Here is an 8440-nt window from a genome sequence, read left to right as displayed (position 1 = left end):
AACGCAGAAAAAGCTGAATATCGCGAAAACTACAAAAAATATCTTTACCAAAAGACATAGCAGAATTCTCCCGAACAAGCTGAACGTTTTGATACCAAAATTGTTGAAATCAGTTGAAAACTGCGGGACTAGTTAGAGTCAGAAAAATTAAAAGTGAAAAACAATAAGTGGGAATGCATAAGCATTCCCACTTGATTATATCAGCTGTTAGCTAGCTACTGATAACTAGCCATATCCTACAACAATTTCATTGGATTAATTTCAATTTACATACTTCAAAAATGAACTTACTATTGATATTATTGATAAATAATGTCCGTTATTCAAATGAAACAAGAGAAACTAAGTGATGTTTGAATCCAGTCCAAGGTTCAGTCTCAGGCAAAACTGCAAAAATACAGAAAGAAAAACACAAATTAACTTTCAGCTGACTGGTAAACACCCCCCCGTCCTCCATTATCATTAGGAAATTGTATTTTGAACAGCAGAAAATTTGGTATTTAAAAATTGCTGACATTTTTACCCTTCCCAAATGTTACTGACTTCTCTTACCTTCGACCAAACGCGGGAACAAGTTCTAAAGAGAACGACTTGTTATACACGTAAACGGCTTTGTTGACGTCACAACCAACGGTTTTTACCGATTTGAACGAAAACAGAATTGTGGACTTTTAACTGCCACTCAAGGGGTTAATGGCGCATTTCATATTTGAGAAATAAACTCTTCCTTAGGGCTTAAAAACTGGATTAAACCGGCCGTTTTCATTCTCGTATCGTAGATAATAAAACCTTTATTACATTTCTACTGGTTAATCAAGGTTTTGAGCAGCATTTCAATTAGAAATTCGTATTATAATTTTTTTTTTTCAAAATGGCGCGTTGGGCCACAGACATAGAACCTGCCTCATCAGCGGTGAGAGGCAGCTGAATGACCATATTTGGTCAAATCAAGCTGCTTTCAGAGACAACTGAGGCTAATTATATATATATATATATATATATATATATATATATATATATATATATATATATATATATATATATATATATATATATATATATATATATATATATATATATATATATATATATATATATATGTATATATAATTTGCATAAAAACAAATAGGTTGACCATTACCTAAGAAGTCTTGACAATAACAAAAAATAAAAATGAAAGTTAATAACAATACTACATAATAACTTTATTGTAAATCCCCAAAGCAAATGTTTCCTCTATAGATAATACTGATTATTAAAGAGTAATCCTTAAACATACTGAATAATAATTATATACTGTATAAAGTATTTGTATAATATATTACAGTATATTCATATAAAACTTTGTGTTAATCATATTAATATTTAATTGCAAAATATATAACTTTGCATATATCTATAAGCTTGAGCTCAGTTTAAATGGTTTTAGTCTGAGTAAATATGTTTGTTTTGTTCTTTTAAGGGGTTGTCACATGTAAGATATTATTGTGATATTGATATGTCTTCTATGGGACAAATCAGCACCTGCCTGAACTGTGGTCTGATCCAAGATGACCGCCCTATAGGCATGTCGGCCTTGCTGCCTGCCATATTAAGGCAAGAACACACCAGCTGCATACAACTTGTTTTTTAATTTTTCATAGATCATAAACAAAAAGCAAACTAATTAAAAACATAAAAGAATTGATATAAAGCAAGACACACAAACAGAAAAAAACTAAAATAAAAGGACAACAATAAATTAATGAGGAGGAAAGGTGTTCTGTTAATTTAGCCTTATGTACCAATACTTACATTTGACATTTCCACAGAATATATCTAATATTCAATTCACTTGATTTATATAGCGCGAATTCACAACACGTCATCTCAAGGCACTTTACAATTCAACCAGATCTTACATTCAAATTGATTAAAAGTTTTCTATATAAGGAAAACCAGTTGATGCATTGAGTCATTGACTCGAAGGCAATCCCTCAAGTTTATCATGCTTGTAGCGACAGTGGAGCGACAGTGTCGCAGCCAAACAGGAACAGACCAGACGAAGCTACTATGAGAAAAAGCAGAGAAAGCATAGGGTCAGAGATTGAAATTACAAATTCTACAGTGTGGGAGAATAGAGAAAGAATGAAGAAGAATGATGAAAATGGGTCCCCTATGTCCTCCAGCAGTCTAAGCCTATAACAGCATAACTATAGAAATAGCTCAGAGTAACCAGAGCCACTCTAACTATAGTTCAAGTTAGTTTATTGCTACCGGTAATATAAATGTCTGAAATAAATGGCACCCTCATGAACCACTGGCCTGAAATGCCCCCCAAGCAATACCCAGCATGAACAGGTGCTGGGGGCTCTGACAGAGAAGGCAGACTCTCTAGTTCTCCTGTAGTTGGTACAGATGGACTTTCCCAACATGTTGGTTTAGAACAGGGGAAACCAATTAATAATCGTCCGGGTCCGAATAAAGACCATCATCAACCAGTAAAGGTCCGGAGAAATTTATAATTATAATCCATTAATTTAAACAGCATTTAACACTGAAATAAAATGCAGGTGTTTATGCATCCATCTTATACATTGAATTTTATAAAAAAAAAAAAAAAAAGTTTTTCCATTTTAAAATCTAAATAGTTTTTGAATCTTTCAGTTTGGTATAAACAGTTTCCTGTCTCACTTTCTATATAAAACACTTGAACTGACACATTTTGAGCCTTGATCAATATTTATTTTTGATAATGTTCATGGTGGAGAATCCTGCTTCACAACAGCAGGTTGAGCCAAACATAATCAAGATATACAGGGTCATCTTTGAGCACATTATTTCACTTTTCTTTCACTGCTCTTTTTCTCGTCTTCTTTCTGGTAACCCAGACTGACACAACTCATTGGCTAATTTGTAGCCTGGATAACAGTAAATGACTTTGGTTTCCCAGTATTTACTCAAGCAGTGATGCTGCGTAAAGCTGCAAACACTCCAGCAGCCTCGTATCTCAGCACCAGGACTGAGCTGTAGAACCGGGCTGTGACAGGAGGAACACCGCACTGGCTTAATGAGGCGAACAGCTGACAGAAGCAAACGAGGACATTGCTGGTTTAAAGCACAATTACATTTTTATTATACACATTTTTAAAGAATATTCAAATCTTAGCTTATTGTACTCTGATGGTCCAATAAGGTCAGACAGCAGCTCAATGGTAGCTCTCATCCCTCCTTGTTCTTCTGCTTCAGCTTGTTCTCCTGCTCTTTCCGCTTCTGTCTGCCGAGCTGTCTGAAGTACAGCCTTTTGGGGTTCAGCCCGTACACTCAAAAAAAGCAAACTGGGTGTCTGTTACCTTATCTTATGTCTAACATGTAGCTTCTACTATATAAAATCATGTTTTGTGGTTGAACAGTTTTAAATCATGTAGATTTAGCATAAAATGCAACAACTTAAAATTTACTTGAATAATTTATGTTAAAACAACCTAATTCTAATGGGTTAAGATTGCAAATCAATAACACTCCAAAGCAGTAGGTGGCAGTAATGAGCACATTCCCCTCTCTTGAAGGCCACGGTCAAAGGTGAGTGAGTCCCCGACTCTGGCTGGCAGAAGGAGTAGACATTTTGAAAAGAAATTTCAAGTGTGGAAGAAGGTAAGTTTAATCTTTTATCATCCATCGAACAGAAAACAATACGGCAGCAGACATGTTACAGACAGTTAGTTATTGTCCTCTTTTGCATTTTGGATTATTTATTTGTTACTGGGCGTTTTATTAGAGTGCATTAATATATCACACTGTCGCCATGCTCATAGCTAACTAAGCTTACAAGCTAGCATCCTGAGGTCGACGGCATGGTTGACAACGCGTGCGGATTCATTTACAAAATGAGCTAAGAGCTGATGCAGGCATGGCTGGTGGGGGATAATTGCCTGCGTTTGGTGAATGTAGCTGCAGCTAAAAGGCTCCAGTCACATAGGCTACATTAATAATAATAGTGGTGATGAATTTCCCCCCAATCCGAATCTTGGCTTCACGTGGAGTCCGCAGAAAGCTCGGCACTTAACAGTCATTAGCTCTAAGTTTGGAAACTACCACGGCATCTCGGCACCTTGGCGGGGTTTCTATGTCAACTCCACGTAGCATTAGCTCATCCAGCTACTAACATCAACACAGTAGTTCTTCGCACTATGGAGCTTTCCACAGTCAGATTTTATTCACTTTGTTGACGAGGGAACAAATGTGTGCTACCATAAATGTACTGTTGTGCTGTAGCCCAGCTAGGAAAGCAAATCGTTACCATATTTCAAATGAAAAAGCATTTTCAGAAATGCTTTTTCATTTTAAGAATGTGGCTGCATTGTTTGACTCATAAATGAAATTAGTAATCAATCATCCTGTTTGCATTTTAAATTTCTTCTTTAATGCTTCTCATCATTTTACTTAATTAAAATAAAAAAGAAAAATACATTTGAGATTTATTTTTTGAAAATGTACCCCAGAAAATACATACCAAAAATAAATTTGAAATGTAAATTTTGAAAATGAAAAAGTATTTTCAGAAATGCTTTTTCATTTTAGGAATGTGATTGCATTGTTTGCCTCATAAATTAAATTAGTAATTAATCATCCTATTTCCATCTTGAATAAATGCACAGCACTCATTAACTTTGATTGAAATATGTACAGTGTGATTTATATCAGCCAACAAAATGTGGGCTAGCCTTGGAAATAACTTGTAAGCTGATTTAGGATTTGGTGGTAGATGACAATTGTTAAACTAGTCGGTCATTTCAATGCTATGATAGTTAAATTTACTTTTGTGTACCCTTTCTGTTTAAGCTAACTGCTGAATTTAAGAGGATTACAACCATCAGTTTGCTGTCAAAGTTCTTCTCCCAGCTGGATGCTCATTCTTCAAACTTGATGAGGGTGTTTGGCAAGAAAGGCGGCGTTCAAGGAAGAAAGATAAGGAGCATCATGATACCCATCACCAAGGTATGATAATAGAATAAAATAGAAATTGTCAAACCTGTACCGATTCAATATTCTAAACTTAATGCTTGAAATTTAAAGCGGAAGTTTCAGAGGGATGGAGAGAAATAAAACTAGATGGAGAGGGGTGTAATGTACTTTTATGAAGAAGGATCTGATAAAATTTTAACCTTGGGCAGATGTGACAATGTCCACTGATGTTGCAATGGTAGGTTCTGTTTCCTGGGACCACATGCTTACATTTGACATATTTCTATGATAAAATGTCTTGCTGGTACATAAAACCAATGCACCCATGGATATTGTAAGTTCATATATCATAAAAATTGTCAATGATTTTTACATTTTGAAGAATGTATTATTTAAAGTTTTGTTTGTAAAATCTTCTACCAGTTGATTAAAATGTTTTATCTTTAATTTATTGTCCTACATACTCAGACTGACGCCATTGATGTCAAAAGAGAGTGAATCATCAAAGCCCTGTGTGTGTACCTGAATGAAGAGCCCGAGAACCTTGTGAAAGAATACATGGTATGTAATTTAGTGTGTTTAAAAATGGGACCAGTATAACATATCTTTACATGTATATCCTCTATTTCCCCCTTTTTTCTGTGAAGAACACAGATTGTGGGAGCAGTGAAGCTGCAGTGATGGAGACGACATTTGGAATATTTGTCATTCGCAAGGAAGGTGCAGAGCCAGGTGATGGACCGGAAGATGTAGGTATAGTTCTGGATGGGCTCGGAAACGTGCCACTTGCTGTGGTCATGTTGTTTGCGCTTGTATATGCGCTTAACCTCAGCTACCCGCCAGAGCTCAGATACACCTTTGAAGCTTTGCAGAAGATCATCGTGGAGCTTGATGGAAACATACTCTCAAAAAAAACTCAAACACTGAAAACTCTACTTGCGTGTTAGTCACCCTCAATAGAGTAAACTACAGGTTTGGAGTTACTCTAATGGGAAGGCATTTGAAGCCATTTGAGTAGTTACTGAACTGAAAGCTGTGTTTGTGTTTTAATACATCCTGTTGCTATTTTGGGTTTACAAAATAGAATGTTTTGAAATGTTTCTTTATGCAAAGGTAAGGTTTTAAAACAAATTGTTATTTTCTAAAGAAAACTATTTTGATATGGATGCATTATGCTGTATTTTGGTTGTTCTCAAATATTGGTCTTTGCACTCAGTTGACAGGACCACTTTCTGCGTATAACTTTGTAAAGGGCTTTGCTGAAAGCTCTAAATATACAGGTGCTGGTCATAAAATTAGAATATCATGAAAAAGTAGATTGATTTCAGTAATTCCATTTAAAAAGTGAAACTTGTATATTATATTCATACATTACATACAAACTCATATATTTCAGATGTTTATTTTGTTTAATTTTGATGATTACAAATGACAACAAATGAAAATCTCAAATTCATCATATCAGAAAATTAGAATATTGTGAAAAGGTTCAAAATTGATGGCCCCTGGTGCCACACTCTAATCAGCTAATTAACTCAAACCACCTGCAAAAGCCTTTAAATGGTCTTTCAGTCTAGTTCTATAGGCTACACAATCATGGGGAAGACTGCTGACTTGACAGTTGTCCAAAAGACGACCATCGACACCTTGCACAAGGAGGGCAAGACACAAAAGGTCATCGCTAAAGAGGCTGGCTGTTCACAGAGCTCAGTGTCCAAGCACATTAATAGAGAGGCGAAGGGAAGGAAAAGATGTGGTCGAAAAAAGTGTACAAGCAAGAGAGATAACCGCACCCTGGAGAGGATTGTGAAACAAAACCCATTCAAAAATGTGGGGGAGATTCACAAAGAGTGGACTGCAGCTGGAGTGAGTGCTTCAAGAACCACCACACACAGACGTATGAAAGACATGGGTTTCTGCTGTCGCATTCCTTGTGTCAAGCCACTCTTGAACCACAGACAGCGTCAGAAGCGTCTTGCCTGGGCTAAAGAGAAACAGGACTGGACTGCTGGTGAGTGGTCCAAAGTCATGTTCTCTGATGAAAGTAAATTTTGCATTTCCTTTGGAAATCAAGGTCCCAGAGTCTGGAGGAAAAGAAGAGAGGCACTTCATCCACGTTGCTTGAAGTCCAGTGTAAAGTTTCCACAGTCAGTGATGGTTTGGGGTGCCATGTCATCTGCTGGTGTTGGTCCATTGTGTTTTCTGAGGTCCAGGGTCAACGCAGCCACATACCAGGAAGTTTTAGAGCACTTCATGCTTCCTGCAGCTGACCAACTTTTTGGAGATGCAGATTTCATTTTCCAACAGGACTTGGCACCTGCACACAGTGCCAAAGCTAGCAGTACCTGGTTGAAGGACCATGGTATCCCTGTTCTTAATTGGCCAGCAAACTCTCCTGACCTTAACCCCATAGAAAATCTATGGGGTATTGTGAAGAAGAAGATGCAATACACCAGACCCAACAATTCAGAAGAGCTAAAAGCCACTATTAGAGCAACCTGGGCTATCATAACACCTGAGCAGTGCCACAGACTGATCGACTCCATGCCACGCCGCATTGCTGCAGTAATACAGGCCAAAGGAGGCCCAACTAAATACTGAGTGCTGTACATGCTCATACTTTTCATGTTCATACTTTTCAGTTGGCCAACATTTCTATAAATCCTTTGTTTTTATTGGTCTTCAGTAATATTCTAATTTTCTGATATGATGAATTTGAGATTTTCATTTGTTGTCATTTGTAATCATCAAAATTAAACAAAATAAACATCTGAAATATATGAGTTTGTATGTAATGTATGAATATAATATACAAGTTTCACTTTTTAAATGGAATTACTGAAATCAATCTACTTTTTCATGATATTCTAATTTTATGACCAGCACCTGTAGACACCTAATGACAGGGGGCTCCAATTTCCTAACTCAGGAGTTACAACTTTTGTTTGTCTATCTGTTGTAGTTTTTTTACAGACATGATGTTGGACACTGTTTCAGGCTGTATTGTTTGTTGTATTTTCACAACGTAGTCATTTTTAAAGTAAAGTGATTTCAACAAATCCAATTTAGTTCATGTTTTTCTTTTCCAAACTTGACACCAGCTGGGGGTATATAGGCTGACATGTACATTTTAAATAGCTGAATATGTATACGTTAAAAATGATTTATTTTGTTAATAATTACTTATGTTCATTTTCATATGATAAAGTTAATCTCTTACCTAACTTTGTTTTGTGGGCTCAGCACAATAAATTCATGTACTGTACTATTTTGAAAAGTAGTTGTAACTACCCTATTAAATTATGTACCTAATAATCCTATCATACAAGTTTAAATGGCTTAAGAAAATTATGTTAGTATGTTACATTTACCTATATTTATCTAGTTGGACTGACCCCTGGTAATTAAGTAATAGTAATGCAAATACAACACGTTGACCCAACATATTTACCCTTTGTTCACTTAACAAAATTGCTTCTCGCTAAATTAATGCATT

The 8440-nt window shown here is 36.0% G+C and overlaps 1 long non-coding RNA gene across 1 annotated transcript; it reads left to right on the top strand.

The window, feature by feature from the left end:
- The first annotated feature begins 3334 nt into the window (after nt 1-3334).
- On the top strand, nt 3335-5979 carry LOC119775726. Its single transcript, XR_005279688.1, has 4 exons — nt 3335-3633; nt 4822-4977; nt 5413-5505; nt 5592-5979. It is a non-coding gene; the product is annotated as an uncharacterized LOC119775726 (long non-coding RNA).
- Nucleotides 5980-8440: the final 2461 nt, after the last annotated feature.

This window comes from Cyprinodon tularosa, unplaced genomic scaffold (genome assembly GCF_016077235.1).
Source record: "Cyprinodon tularosa strain WSP-4 unplaced genomic scaffold, ASM1607723v1 ctg89, whole genome shotgun sequence".
NCBI lineage: Eukaryota > Metazoa > Chordata > Actinopteri > Cyprinodontiformes > Cyprinodontidae > Cyprinodon > Cyprinodon tularosa.
The sequence above is the reverse complement of the archived record's forward strand: the minus strand, read 5'-3'. Positions and strand labels throughout refer to the sequence as shown.